This window comes from Gallinula chloropus (assembly GCF_964237585.1).
Source record: "Gallinula chloropus genome assembly, chromosome: 11".
In the NCBI taxonomy this organism is placed as follows: domain Eukaryota; kingdom Metazoa; phylum Chordata; class Aves; order Gruiformes; family Rallidae; genus Gallinula; species Gallinula chloropus.
The window spans coordinates 6,065,622-6,081,292 of record NC_140096.1 but is presented as its reverse complement, the minus strand read 5'-3'; positions in this window follow the sequence as shown (position 1 = coordinate 6,081,292).

Here is a 15,671-nt window from a genome sequence, read left to right as displayed (position 1 = left end):
TGTCCTGCCCCAGCTGGCGCCAGAGCTAGGGCATTGCCAGGGAGGAATGAAGGCAACAAAACTCCACTGTAAGGAGGGGAAAGGTAAAGGTTGCAGGGTGAGATCGTGGCCATGCACCCAATTAAAGGGCTATGCAAGTGACCCCCCCCCCACACGCCTTCAAGGAGCATGCTAATTTGAATATGCTTGACCAACGGTAGATGATGCAGTAATTACTATCCAGCTAGTGTAAATTTAGATGGATTTTTCTAGTCCTGTAACAGGTTCAATAGGTTGTAAAGTCTGCGTGGGGTGCACTGGCTTGTGGAATTATCCCTCAGCACCTATCTCCACACAGGCAAGAAATAAATCCAATCCCTCTGCTCTCTGCGTGCTGGTGTACTGCACACTGGGTAGCAACCCCACTTTTGGGACAAGAAGAGCATCTTTCCAAGCTTGAGAAAATAAAGAGAGAAGCAGTGCAGCCAACAAGCTGTGACTCGCACTGTGACTTGCTGCTTAATGACTTCCATAGCTAGGACACACTAATAAAAAGCTGCTGCTTCTTTGTGCCTCATGTTGGGCACCAAAAAAGACTGTGATGGGTTGACCCACCAAGCCCCTCCATCACCCCCCTCATTAGCAGAACGGGGGAGGAGAAAATAAGATGGAAAAACACTTGTGGTCCAAGGTAAAGGTGGTTTGATGAAGTGCAAGCAAAGGCCATGCACCAAAACAAAGGAAAACAAAAGATTGGTTCTCTACTTTCTATCAGCAGTGAAGTCCAGCCACATCCTGAAAAGCAGGGCTTCAGTATGTGCAACAGTTGCTTGGGAAGACAAAAAACAAAATAATGAAAGCCACCACCCTTCTTTCTCTTGGCTTTGTTGCTGAGCAGACACCATTTGGTACAGAATATCCTTTGGGCCAGCTGTCCCAGCTGTGTCCCCTCCCAAGATCTTGCCCACCCCAGCAGTAGCCCAACACGGGTGCATTACCTTGCTCCTGCTGATACACAGCACTAGGAGGAAAGTGACCTCAGCCAGACCCCAAAGCTTGTGGTGTTCGTTTTCTCTTGGAAGAAAAGGAGTTGGACCTGATGATCCATATGGGTCCCTTCCAACTCAGGATATTCTATGACCCTATGAAATCTGAACAGTGCTTTGCAGACACAGGAGTCCCGGCAGAATGTGGGGAGAGCTTGAGAAATAACTTTTTGGGTGGTGAGAAAGTGATGAGAATTGAGGAGGAAGGGAATTCAGTGAAGTGGGGAAAAATGGAAGTTTTGCCTCCTGGAAGATAATGAAACCAAAAAGGGGAAGGAAGAATCTGACCATCCTGATTACTTCTTTATGCCCAGGACCTGGCACCATACAGACATAACAAATCTTAGTGTTTCAGGAGTCCTGGGGAGGAGTACCAGCAAACACTGATAAGTGCCCTTTCTCGCATCGCCAAGATTCTGGCTTGTTCCTTTTTCTTAATTTCCTTCACCCCTCATGAGTCTGAGCTCCCCTCTCCCCTTTGCATGTGCTTATCTCTTCCTAATAATTGTTGACAGCTGTTGCCTCTTCCTCCACATTGCTGATGATGAACTTTAACTAGGGACAGTAAAATGACAAAAAAAACCCTGAGCAGACAAGGAAGGAAAGACCCACCAAGGGCATTTTGCTGCCTTTAGTAACACACAGCAACTCCTGCACTTCTGAGCAGCATCACCTCAATCATACCCACTTTCCAGGTGTGCAGTATAATCCTAATGAGTAACTGCAAACCCAACACAGCAACCATGCAGCAATTGCACAACGATGCAGCAACAGCCTACCAAATAATCCAGACCCACGTGTCGTCTGAGCGCGTGTTGGCTTGCGAGCGTTGGCATAAGACATCAGCCGTGTAGGAAAGGCAGGAGCAAAACGTGAGTCCCATGGCAAGGTGGGTACCATCCATCTTCAAACATCAGCAGCAGTCCCTCTGTCCCAGCAGCAGGATGGAGAAAGCTCTCCAGTGGCAGCAGATGCTACTGGAGAAACAGAAAACCAGTCACTCATTTGCATTAAACTTGGGACTTTGGAATCCTTTTTTTTTTTTTTCTTTCTTTCTCCAATTACATTAAATTCATCACAGAGATCAAAAGTTATGGAAATGGTCTAAAAGACAAGCTGGCAATGCACTGACAGACACTTGCTTCCTTTAAGAAGTCAGTTCTAAGCCCCTAACAATTGGAGAAGTGGCCTCACAGCCTGTTGTTTGGTGACCTCTTACTTTTCAAGGTCCCCATCTCCAATGAGAGAGAGAATCACAGAATTCTTTGGGAAGGGACCTCAAAGCCCATCTAGTTCCAACCCCCTGCCACGGATAGGGACAGCCCCCACTAGCTGAGCCTGCCCAAAGCCCAATCCAACCTGGCCTTGAACCCTGCCAGGGATCCAGGGGCTTCCACAGCCTCTCTGGGCACCCTGTGCCAGGGCCTCACCCCCTCAGAGTAAAGAATTTCTTCCTAATGTCCAACCTCACCCTGTCCTTGTTCAGCTTGAAGCCATTACCCTGTGTCCTGTCCCTGCACTCCCTAGTGAACGAGCCCCTTTCCCATGTTCCTGTAGGGCCCCTTGAAGCATTGGTAGGACATCATCAGGTCTCCCCAGAGCCTTCTCCAGGCTGGACAAGCCCAACTCTCACAGCTTGTCCTTGTAGGAGATGGGCTTCAGCCCCCGTTCACCTTCGTGGCCTCATCTGGAATCACTCCAACAGCTCCCTGTCTTTCCTGCCCTGGGGACCGCAGAGCTGAATGCAGCACTCCGGGGTGGGTGTGTGTGTGTGTGTGTGTCTCAGAAGAGCAGAGGGGCTCTGGCTGGCCATGCTGTTCTTGATGCAGCCCAGGACACAGTTGGTCTTTGGAGCTTCCAGCACACACTGCTGCTCATGGTGAGCTTGTCATTGACCAGCACCACCAAGTCCTTCTCCTCAGGACTGCTCTCCATCCATTCTCTACCCCATCTGAAGCTGTGCTTGGGATTGCACTGACCCACATGCAGGACCTTGCCCTTGCTGAACTCCATGCAGTTCACACAGTCCCACCTCTCCAACCTGTCCAGGTCCCTCTAGACGGCATCCTTTCACTCCAGTGTGTCGACCTCACCACACAGCTCAGTGTGGTCAGACCAAACACAGGATGTCTGCATCTCTCCTCTCTCATAATTAAAGCTTATAAGGTGGAGACTCATTTTAATGTGCCCCTTTCTATTAATCTGTAATGCCACTTCAGCAGTTCTAACTAATAATGTTAGATTTTAATCAACTCAGGTTTGGTTGCAGATGCTACTTTCAGCCAGAGAAATTGACGTAACTGCCTCTTGCCTTCGCCCTACTTATATTTTAACTGTTGTGTGAGAATAATGTGGCATCTTCGCTCAGACAGAATTAGTCATTTACTTTATGTAGAAGTCTTCAACATGTAGTAGTCTCACCCATACTCAGCCAAGCAGGTAAGCACACACTGAAGTCTACAATTAAAATCCTTAATTAAATCCTTAAATTAAGCACATACTTAAATGCTTTGCTAAAGAGGGGTATAATCTCCAGCATGCTTAAGATAAAGTGTGTGTTTAAGTGCTTTATTGAACCAGCACTTTTGCTGCAACACAAGGTATATGAGCAAAGTGGAAGCTGCTGTAGGTGCAAACTACAAAAATCAGCAGTTGGGGGCAAGGAAGCTTGTGGGCATTTATCAACATAAAGCATGTGTCACCTGTTCTGCCCTGGAATTTGATGGGATGCTAAAAAAACACTGGGATGGGATGTCACCAGGCCAGAAGAACATGATCAGCCATGCCAGGACTGTGGCAGGGAGAGCAGCAGCAGTCACAGCTCAGCTGTGGGCTGGGGGAAAGACAATCCCAACATGGATGCTGGGCTCGGGTTTGCACAGCTTGCTGAGCTGGGGAGGTGGCACTTACCTCCAAAACTTAGGTCAGATATGGTCTCCATGCTGTCTTTGAGGGCTTTACTAATCTCAGGGTTGAGTATCAGTGGTGGTAACAGGGGTTATCTGCAATAACCTCAGTGCCATCAGTTCAGGGCTGCTCTGGGAGGAGTCCAAGGAGGTCTGACACTGGGCCAGAGGGACTGTCAGAGCTATAGCAGGACAACAGCCATAGAGGTCTGGCTCTTCCCCCAGCACCACAGTAGTCAGGCAGCAGCTGAAAGCATGAAGGGAAAGCAAAAGGAGGAGAAGCAGATTTGGTTTGTAAAGAGAAAGAAAAAAAGAGGTTGGGTTCTCCAGATCTCCTCACCCCAATGGTCTTCAGTCCCCAGGCAGGTCTGTCACTGTGGTGGTTCAGACCTAAGCAGGGGCTGAGCACCCCATACTGCTCTCTCATTCCCAGAGGATAAATGGACAGAGGCTCCAAGGGTTAGGACAAGGACAGTTCACGTGAAAAGGGAATAACAGCCCACAGCAAATGCCACTCACACCCAGTGATAACACAGGGTACCTTACTGACCTGACAGTGACACGAAGTGCTGCACAACACAAGGACCAAACCAACACCCCAGCCACACTCAGACTCCTCCAGAGACACCAGGTGTACCCCTCCCCAACCAGCCCCTTTTATGAGGGAGTGATGTCAGGTGGGGTGGAAACACCCCAGGCTAACTCAGCTCACCTGGGCTGACTGCGTGGGGAGGGTAACTCTGGCTTGGCCAGAACCAGGACAATTACCCAGATTCAGGTTGGCAGCATCCAGTTGGAAAGGAGCATCCCAGGCAAGCTCAGTCCTGGGCCAAAAATGAGACAGACACATCATCAGGCCGCAGTCAAGTCCTTTCCCTGCAGACCAGGCTTCCCCAGACCTGGCCCGTGGTCAAACATGCTGGCAAGATGCTGTGAATATCCCTCCTCCCTGCCAGAAGTGGCATTATGAGGATACAATGAGTGGCAATTACTGTTCCTGCTTCTGATCCCCACATTTTAGTCCCAGGATGGATGCTGCCTGGTTTGTCAGCAGCTATTTGGGATTTTCTTTTAACCTCCGTGCCAGTGCATAGCTTCAGGCTTTATTCTCTGCCTGCTAGCCCACCTGGCTCCAGAGACGAGGTCATTCCTTCTCTCACATACTTTCCTATTGGATTTCATCACTCCAGTACACAGGAGCTACACCCATGGTGATGAATTTAGCACGTGGGGTTTGTTGTTCTTTCGTTTACAGCAGCTATGTGACACTGTCAAGCAGTAACCCGTCCCGACACCAGACCTGCCCCATTCCCTAGCGTGTTACCAGCGGGTGCAGGCACCCCAAATCCTTACGCGAAGCGATCACCCCGCTGGGCACAGCCTCCAAGTGTAACACCTGCAGCGCAGGATGGATCTGTAGAGCTTGAATCCTCACCCCACTTCCTGCTCTGGTGGTCGTAGCGCTGCCCGCGACCGGCCCTGCCTGCCCCTCGGCTGGGACTGGGTGGAGATGAAACAGGAGCCTCATGCTGCATCCATCCGGGCATCAGCCATGTCTGCGTCACGTGCCACGGACCAGGCAGCACTGCGGGGCCCACAGATACTCTCACAGCACCGCCACGGGCCTCCTCTGCCCGTCCCACAAACACTGACGCTTCTGGGCTGGAAATAAATATACTTAAGAAAAGCACTTAAAATACGCACGAGAAAGCGATTCCCAGGTTGTTTTGTATCCACTTCCTCCATGGAGAGCCAAACACACGCAGTCTGAACTCATTCCCTGACACCTGCTGGAGGACTTGAGACCACAGATGCTTCAGCATGAGGGAATTTTATGAGAATAGTCTCACCTTGTGCTAACTCGTTTCAGCTAATGAACCCAAGGGGGGCAGGTGGCACACGTGCCCTGGGCTGGTGGCTGGGCTGTGCTGGGGCTGGTGGCGCAGCAGGGGTGGTTTCCTTAGTGAGACACAGGCCAGCCTGTGGGCACACACATGGGGGGAAAGAAAAAAGTTCCAAGTCCTCGGGATGTGAGTTACAAACTCAGGGGAAGGCTCAGGGAAGGCTCAGTGGAGAGAAGAAATGCTGCTGCGGCCCAGCTAGGCTTTGTTGTTTTGGAAATTAAAGCAAGGTGCCAGCATGGCACAGAGGAACTGTGGAGCATTGCTGCTTTGCAGAGTCCCAGAACCACAGACACATCAGGTTGGAAAAGATCTTTAAGATCTATGCTAAACTATATCCCTGAGCACCTCATCTACCTGTCAAACACACCCAGGGTTGGGGACTCAGCCCCCTCCCTGGGCAGCCTGTGCCAGTGCCCAACAAACCTTTCAGTGAAAAACTTTTCCTTCACATCTGATCTGACCCTGCCCTGGCACAGCTTGAGGCCATTTCCCCTTGTCCCATCTCCTGTGACCTATCTGAAGAGACCATCGCCCACCTCTCTGCACCCTCCTGGCAGGTCAGTGGAGGTGGGATAAGGTCTCCCCTCAGCCTCCTCTTCTCCAGGCTGAACACCCCCAGCTGCTCCTCGTAGGATTTGCCCTCCAGCCCCTTCCCCAGCCTGGTTGCCCTTCTCTGGACTCACTCCAGGACCTCATTGTCATCATCAGAAAATCCACACCTAATCCCGTGGGCACCAAATTATTAGCCATGCCTGAGGCAATTTGATGTTGAGCAGTTCAGCAGTACCTCACTGTCGCTGAGGTTCCCAGGTCAGGCATTCCCAACTGAATCCCTTCAAGGCCTCAGCTGGTACCAAGCTGCAGCTCACAGCACCCACAATCACCCTGAACCCACAGCCACTGGGGTGACTAGGATGGGTGTTTTGTTGTCTTGGAGTCACAGTACCTGTAAGCAGAGTTAAGTTGATAATGGAAAATGCTATAGGAAATAGATGGTAAACCTAATTCTGCCCGGGATATGTGCAGGAGGGCTGCTTGGTGGTGCAGCATTATTTGCCTCACCTCCCACTGCTGCTCCTTCCATTAACCAGGTGAAGCAGTTAAATAGGTTATTGCTGGGGTAAATCACACCTGGCACAGCCAGCTGGGCAGGGAGGGGATTGTCCCACTCCACACTGCACTGGGGCAGCCTCACCTCGGGTCCTGGGGGCAGTTTTGGATGCCACAGCACAGGGGGGACACAAAACTATGGGAGAGTGTCCAGAGGAGGCACCGAGGATGGGGAAGGGTCTGGAGGGGAAGGGTCTGGAGAGGAAGGGTCTGGAAGGGAAGGCTTACCAGGAGAGGCTGAAGTCCCTGGGTTTGTTCAGCCTGGAGAGGAGGAGGCTGAGGGGATACCTCATCATGGGCTGTGGCTTCCTGATGAGGGGGAGCAAAGGGGCAGCGCTGATTTCTCCTCTCTTTGGGGACCAGGGACAGAACCCGAGGGAATGGCATTAAGCTGCACCAGGGGAGGTTCAGGCTGGGTGTTAGGGAGAGGTTCTGTACTGAGAGGGGTGTCAGGTGCTGGCACAGGCTCCCCAGGGAAGGGGTCACAGCCCTGAGCTGGGCTGAGGGCAAGAAGCATCTGGACAATCCGCTCAGTGCCCTGCTCTGACCTGGCTGGGCCTGTGTGGAGCCAGGAGTTGGACTCGATGGGCCTTACAGGTCCCTCCCAGCTCAGAAGAATCTGGGATTCCGTGATTGATTGTAAAAAAATCACTGTGCAAAACCCCCTCAGTGCTGGTGAAAGGCAAAATCCTTCCGAGCGTGGGTGGAGGTGTTCTGAGCTGTCCTGTGGCATCGGTCGCCACATGTCACTGCTGCTTCGGGACTCACGAAGGCACTTAGACCAAACCAAGGACCACCAAAGAAAGGCTGGGGCTGCCCAGGGCAGGATTGCCCCTGGCCAGAGACAGCCACTCCTGCTGGCAAGACGGAGAAGCCAGGGATATTAAATTACATCCTAATTAAAATCTGACTGCTTTCATTCGTGAGAAGTCACTGGGCTGTAGGCATCGATGGGTGACGGTTCATCCGGCAGTTATGAGCATTTTAATTACACGTGTGTCTAATACAAACGCGTTAGGTAAACACAAACCCACTTTAACAGGGCCCTTTCTGTAGTGCTACTCAGGTATACGCAGGATCTGCTGCTTAATTAAACGTGTTTTATTTGGGTAAAAGATGGAGCCTTTACCCAGTTAACAGGTGCCTTATTTTACAGGGTAGTTTTCACTGTGTTCTGCATGATTGTTAATGTGGGAATTTATCCCTCTAAAGGCATGTTACTGAGATGAAAACTGCTGTTAAAATGCTACCAGGATAGGGCAGTGCAATTCCAGAGGAAGGTAATTTTAACCCGAATTTAACCTTCCCGGATGGACTGTCTGTCCCCTTTGCTTTGCCAGGGCAGTGCCATTTGGGTGGTACTCCCCAGCCCTGGTGCCACGCGAATGCCGTCACAGGGGCCGCTACATTTATCCCGCTCAAACCTCAGAGGATCCAGTCACAGCTCCCCCAGGAGCTATTTCAGCCTTTCCAAGGATGTGGCATCTGCCAACCTCTCTGGGCAGCCTGTGCCAGTGTTTCATCACCCTCAGCGTATAAAATTTCTCATATCTTGCCTGAACCTCCCCTCTAAGTTTAAAATGGTTCCCCTTGTCCTACGGAAACAGCCCCTGCCAAAAGCCTGTCGCTTTTATCCCAGACGCCCAGGGCTTCTCTGACTCGCACCAAGGAGCTCAAAGTACTTCCAGTCTGCAGGTTGTGGGACTGAACCCATGCAGGGGAATGGATCGTGTGATTTTGGGGGCCGTGGGCTTGGCATAGCCCCCCTACCCGTTTTACTTACTAGACAGCAGACTCTTCCAGTGCCAGATTGGCTTCGGTCCTGCTTAAAGCCGAGCAGCGGTCCTGCTTGCTGCCCCAGGCCGCCGGAACCAAAATCCTGTGGCCCATTGTGCTGGTCTGGCATCATTCTGGGGAGACAAAGCTTGTATGAAACCAGTCTGGGAACTCGGGCAGCTTGCAGAGGTACCAGGTCTGCTCTGGGGGGAGCGTTTCCCATCCCCTTGCAAGGGATTTGGTTCTTGAACATGGGTGCCCATGTCCTGCTTTCTGCTGGGCTTGGGAAGACCTCAAACTGAACCGCTGACACCCCATCATTGTTCCTAATGAGCACTGCTAACAAAAGGAACAGTAACCTCTTTAAAGAGTATTTTCAAGGTGTTTTCCACAAGAAAATGAAGACAGCGAGTGCTCAGAACCACAGGGCATTTCATTGTGCCCACCTGCTCCTTCTCAGGAAAAGGCTGGTCTGGGGATGTGCTTCCAGGCGCTGCCGGCACACCAACAGGATGGGGATGTTGAACCTCACTCTGCCCGGGCACAGCAGGCTTGGGAAAAGCATCCCCGCCCTGAGCCTGGCTGCACTGCCCTCCCCCAGCCCTACACCCTCCAAGCTGACCCAGTAACTCTTCCCAGTGCTGACCTGCAGAAGTTTCCATCGCACCATGAAAACCAGCCGCACGTCCTTGAAGCAGAAGCGATCCGAGTGCTTCTTCCCCACTTCTTCCCATCCGCAGCCAAGCCCTGGTCTCTCATGCGCTTCCCGGTAATGAGCATCAGCCCAATTAAGCCGTCGGGCTGGGATCCGGTGCATGCGAGGAGGGGGCAGCCCGACTGATCCTCATCGACAGCAGTGATTTGTTTAAAGAAACGATTCCTAATATTCAATAAATGGCAGTTTTAATTTCTTCTTCATACATGATCTTAAAATGAGATTTTAAATTTTTTTTATTTATTCCATAAACAATATAACAAAACTCAGCAAGTTAACAATATGACGGTTCCACCATACAGAGTCAGTCACAAATATTTAAAACCTTTGCAACAAGAAGAACAACAAAACCCAAAATATTACAAGAATAATTTACAAGAGGATCTATAAAACAGCAAAGCGCTCACAAATTTTCCAGTTTCCTTTACACAATATCACTACACTCTTTCACAACATTTCTTTTTATTACAAAATTCCCAACAAAAGTTTAATTTTTTTCTTTGTATTTTGGTTTTTAAAACCAGAAACTTTTAAGTATACATCCTTTTATTAACACCCAAAGGTGCAAAAAAAGGGAAACCTCACACATACAAACACTTCACAGCACTTTCCTAAGAAAAATATACACTTACAAAATATTTTACAAATTGGCACACTTAAAAATATACAAGATTTTGTAGGCGTCTTAGAGTGATCCTTAAGAATTATACTTCAATTGACTCTACAGAATATTTATAAAGCTTATTCTAAAAGAAAAAAGGCAAATAATTTCCAAACATGTTAAAATTGCAGTGTAAAATGTGGAACAGAAATGGATATGTTACATTCATAAAAAGGGGCCATTTAATAGTTCTTCAATGCTCAAGAAGTGGGGTGGGGGTGGGGAAGGGGGGGATAAAAGTTTTCTTTAGCACCATAAAACAGGAGCAACTTCCTAACGAGGTGCCTCTAGTTCTATGGAAGGGAACTCAAGGAGCAGTACATTCACATCTCTGGAGGCAGCAGTCGAAATGCCCCGGCCGGGGCCGCAGGCAGCGGAACAGAGCAGCTCCTTGGATTTCTACCCTGCTTCCCACTGGGAGTAAGAGACAAAAGGAGTTTAACTGGTACCTTGCTCTGTGTGTGTGTGTGTGTGTGTTGTGTGTGGTTCGGCCTATGTTGACGTTTTCCCTTTGTGCTTTTGAAATGGACGTCTGTCTGTCTGTCTAGCGGAGGGTAGTGGTGAATACCGATCACGGGTCTTGTTTCCTTTTGCACCAAGTGTTCAAAGGCTCAGTAAACGTGTCTGGCAACCCAAGCATCCTGCGAGATGGAGGGCATCCTCCTGCTTTAGATCCCAATTCCCTTAGATGGCTGTTACTCCACTGTCATTAGTGTCACTTGTTTACCTGAGAAACAGATTTGAAAAGCCTTGCTTCTACCACAGACATTGTACTTAGTTTGTTTGCTATTTTTTCTTTTATTTTCTTTTTTTTTTGGTTTTTTTGTTTGTTTTTTTGTTTATTTTTTGCATTATTTCACACACTGGAGAGATAAAGAGGCACATTCTCAAATAGATGTCAGCGGCTTGAACCATGCAACTTCCACTGGACCCCCCTCCTGGGAGCTGCACAGGCAAAGTCCAACACACTGAGTTGAGAAAGTAAGACCGAGGGCCTGACCCTGCACCAACTGAAGTCCACGTGCCTGATCCTCTTCTCACCTACACTGACCTCAAGGGAGTTTTTCTGCTGTCCATGAAAGCACTGGGCGAGCAGGAGCCCCGGGGAGCGAGCTCCCGCCGAAGTGCTCTGCTGGATTGGGACCATGGGGCAAGAACACGGTCCAGCAGGCCAAGGATGAAAATGCTTAAAGCATCTTTATTTTGGTTCAGGGCTCATTCGAGCCACAATGCCAAAAAAAACCCCCAAAACTAAGAGCAGTCCTGGCTGTTTATAAAAGCCACACTGCAATGGTTCGGTAGAGCAACCACTGCTGTGCTGAAGCCAGCCTTGGCTGCTTCTCTCCACACAGCCCTGGCCTCAGCAGGGCAGTGCAGCACCAGTGTGGGACAGCTCTGCATGCTGCTGCTGACTGACCTCCCCCTCCTCCCAAAATGCCTAGGTAACCTGGTCCGTGACTCATTGTTCTCAAGCCATTTTGCCCAACCTCCCCCTTATGCTTGAAAAAAAGAAAAGCAAGATGTAAACGTGGGAAGTTGGGTTTTTTTTAAAGATATGATTACTTGAATCCCCATCACTGATATGTTTCTATTAACAAAACCTCTACATGCAAGTACCTCCAGCGAAACTGTGGCCACTGGGGTGGGCTGCTGCTCGGCTGCTGCAGGACATCGTCTGCATGGAGCAGTGGCCACAGGGCCAGCAGTGTGCCCCAGGGACCAGGAGGCCAACGGGATCCTGGGGGGCATCAAAAGGAGCTTGGCCAGCAGGTCAAAGGAGGGGATCCTCCCCCTCTGCTCTGTCCTGGTCAGGCCCCACCTGGAGTGTTGTGTCCAGTTCTGGGCTCCCTGATATAAAAAAAGACAGGGATAAAGTCCAGAGGCTACAGAGATGATTAAGGGCCTGGAGCATCTCCCATATGAGGAAAGGCTGAGTGAGTTGGGACTGTTCAGCCTTTAGAAGAGAAGCCTGAGAGGGGATCTGATCAATGTTTATCAATATCTGAAGTGTGGGACACAGGGGGAAATGGGCAGCCTCTTCTCAGTGTCTGTGGGGACAGGACAAGGGGCGATGGCCTGAAGTTGGAGCACAGGGAGTTCCACACAAATCTGGGGAAGAACTTCTTCCCGGAGAGGGTTATTAGAGCCCTGGGACAGGCTGCCCAGGGAGGTGTGGAGTCTCCTTCTCTGGACCTGACCTGTGTGACCTGTCCTAGCGAACCTGCTTTGGCAGGGGATTGGACTTGATGTTGGAGGTCCCTTCCAGCCCCTAAAAATTGTGAGACAGATGCTTTCCCGTACCAAGGGTGAAATGTGCTTCTGCAGGGCAGCTCCTGCCTCCAGCACAGGGGTGGAGTGAGAGCCACAAGCTCATACTGGATTGCCCCATGCTGGTCTCCTCTCAGACAGATTTTATGACCTATCTCTGCAAGATTTCTGCTTTCTAATTTCACTGCCAACTAAACGTTGTTGCCCAAACCGTGGCGTGCCAGCACAGAGCAGTGCAGGAGAGCAGCATTGCTGACACCAGTCCTCACACAGGGTGCCCAGTGGGATGACACCAGAGCAGGAGTGAAATGAGACGAAGGAAAAAGGAAATTTTAAGGGATGCTGCAGAATAAACATCTTTTGCATGGCTCAGATTAGTCACCCCAAACAGCCAGGAGCCCAACTAGAAGATGTGAGAAGAGGCTGGAAGCACACTGGGACAGGGTGAAAGGATGAGGCGAGATAGGAGCCAATGTGGGGAGCCCTGGGGTGTGTAGACAGCGGGCAGGGCTGGCTGGGACCAATGTCCCGGTCCTCCCACAGCTGGGAGCAGTGCCCTGAGAAACAAAAAGTCACCAATGCTGACAAGGTGGGCAAGCGGAAAATGTGAGCTCATAGGGCAAGGAGCCAGGCAAAGGTGGGATGTGATGAAAACCTTGAGGTAGCGATAGGCAGGTGGAGGTGGACTTTAGGAAAGCAAACTTCCAGCTCTTCGAGCAGTTGGTCAATAGGAGCCCCTGGGAAACTGCCCTTGGGGACAAGGGAGCAGAACAGAGCTGGTGGATCTCTAAGGACGCTTTCCGTAGAGCGTAAGAGCTCTCACTCCCCAGGTTTAAGAAATCAGGAAAGGAAGGCGAGAGATCGGTATGGCCGAGTTGAGAGCTGCTGGTCAAACTGAAGGGTAAGGAAGAAACACACAGGCAATGGAAGCAGGGACAGGAGTCCTGGGAAAAGCACAGAGACACCGTCCAGTTGCGTAGGGATGGGGTCAGGAAGGCCAAGGTGTGGCTGCAGCTGATCTTGGCAAAGAGTATGGGCTTCTCTAGGTATGTCAGCTGGGAAAGGAAGGCAAAGGAAGCTTACCTTCTTGGCGAGCACCACTGGCAAAGGCGGACAAGGAGAAGGCTGAGGCACACACCAAGTTTTCTGCCTTGGTCTTCACAGGCAACCTCTCTTCCCACACCTCTCCAGCAGATGGACGTCAAGGCAAAGTCCTCTCACTGTAACAGAAGATCAGGTTTGTGACCACCTGAGGCACCTGAACATATACAGGTCCATGGGATGTGACAAGATGCAGCTGCCAAGCCGCTCTCCATAGCATTTGAAAAGTCACAGCAGCCAGGTGAAGCCCCAGAGACTGGGAAAGGGAAGTGTGGTCCCCATTTTGAGAAGGGTAGGAAGGAGGACTCTGGGCCCGACTGAGCTGCCAGCTTCATCTCTGTGCCTGGGAAGATCATGGAGGAGATCCTCCTAGTGATCTGAGACAGCCAGCACGACTTCACCAAGGCCAAGTCCTGCCTGACCAACCCACTGGCCTTCTGTGATGGAGTGACATCAGTGGGCCAGGGGAGAGTACAGATGCCATGTGGCTGGACTTCTCTTGGATATCTGTCATGGTCCTCCACAACATCCTTCTCTGTGAATTGGAAAGATAGGGATGTGATGAATTGGCTGTTTGGTGGCTGAGGAATTGGTTGAACGGTCCAGAGAGTAGGGGTCAATGGCTCAGTGTCCAGATGCAGATCTGTGACAAGTGGTGTCCCTCAGTGGCCTGTATTGGAACCAGGATGCTTAATGCCTTCATCAGTAACACAGACAGTGGGTCTGAGTGCAACCTCAGCAAGTCCGCAGGTGACACCAAGCTGAGTGGTGTAGTTCACACTCCTGAGGGACAGGATGCCATCCAAAGGGACCTGGACAAGCTTGAGAAGCGAGCCCATGTGAACTTCCTAAGGCTCACAAAGGCCAAGTCCTGCGCCTGGGGCAGGGCAACCCCTGGTATTGATATGGACTGGGAGATGAAGGGCTTGAGAGCAGCCCCACAGAGAAGGCCTTCAGGAAGATTTTTTTTTACAACGAGGGTGGTGAGACACTGGCACAGGTTGCCCAATGAGGTTGCAGATGCCCTATCCCTGGAAACATTCAAGGTCTGGACGGATGGGGCTGTGAACAACCCGACTAAGCTGAAGATGTCCAGGCTCACTGCAGAGCAAGTGGATCAGATGACCTTTAAATGTCCCTTCTGACCCCAACCACTCTAGGAAGGTCAGAAGGGAGGAGGACAAACAGTTGGCTCAAGGCAGTTTCCAAGTTTTGGGGTAAACTGGCAAACAGATCCACCTTTTCAGGAGCAGAGAAGGGCCAGTGAGGAATCTAGGCTCTTTAATATCTGCCCAGGCAGAGATTTTTGGGAAGTCTATGGGATGCCAACCAAGGACAGCAGAGAAATCGGAGCGACAGAAGGACTGAAGGAGAGAGCAACAAGGCAGCTGGTATTTGTGATTATCACTGTCCTGAAACACCTAGCTGGCTATTCATGGATTTCCAGGTATAACAACACCGTCAATACATTTTATGCCTCATATTCACGCCCTACTGCACACTCCTGGAACGCAGCGAGTATCGCGAGCCGGTTCCGTACATGGGACTTTATTACGAGTCTCCCAGTCACAATATTACACACGACAAGCATGGCACGAGCCAGTCAAAATGTGCTTTCCAGTGATGGTTCTGGGTCAACAAAGGCAGGCTCTGCCACATCCCAGCCCAAGACCTGACCTGTCTCTGTAGGATCAGCAGCCTGAACACCTGAAAGAAGGGGGCGGGCAGCCCCCCCATCCTGCAGCATGAAGGAGGAACACTGAAAAAACAAAAAAGGGGATACATCACCGCCACGGCACTGTACGGAGCCTGGAGCTTCTGATGACCCTATGAATAGAGAGGACAGCTGCCAGGGAAGCAGGGGAGAGAGCATGGTGGCTGCAGGTAAGCCACGCACCCAGGGATGGAGCCTTGGCACAGCTCTGTCTCCAAAATAAATCCTGAGCATCTTCTGGATCTCCCTCCCGGAGCCAGAACAGGGGTGGGATGCTCTACCCTACTCCAGCCTGTGGGGCACCCAGGGACCAGTCTCAGCCCAAGCAACTCCTGGCAACAATGGCATTTAATTTGTTCGCGGAATAAATGAACTTACAGGAATGTTTTCAGAATTCCTGTTGTGTTTTTTTTTTTTTTTTTCCCAGAGTTCCTTCTTTCATCTGTTAAACACAACGTGATGCGACCACCGCACTGTTCTCCCCAGGGCCG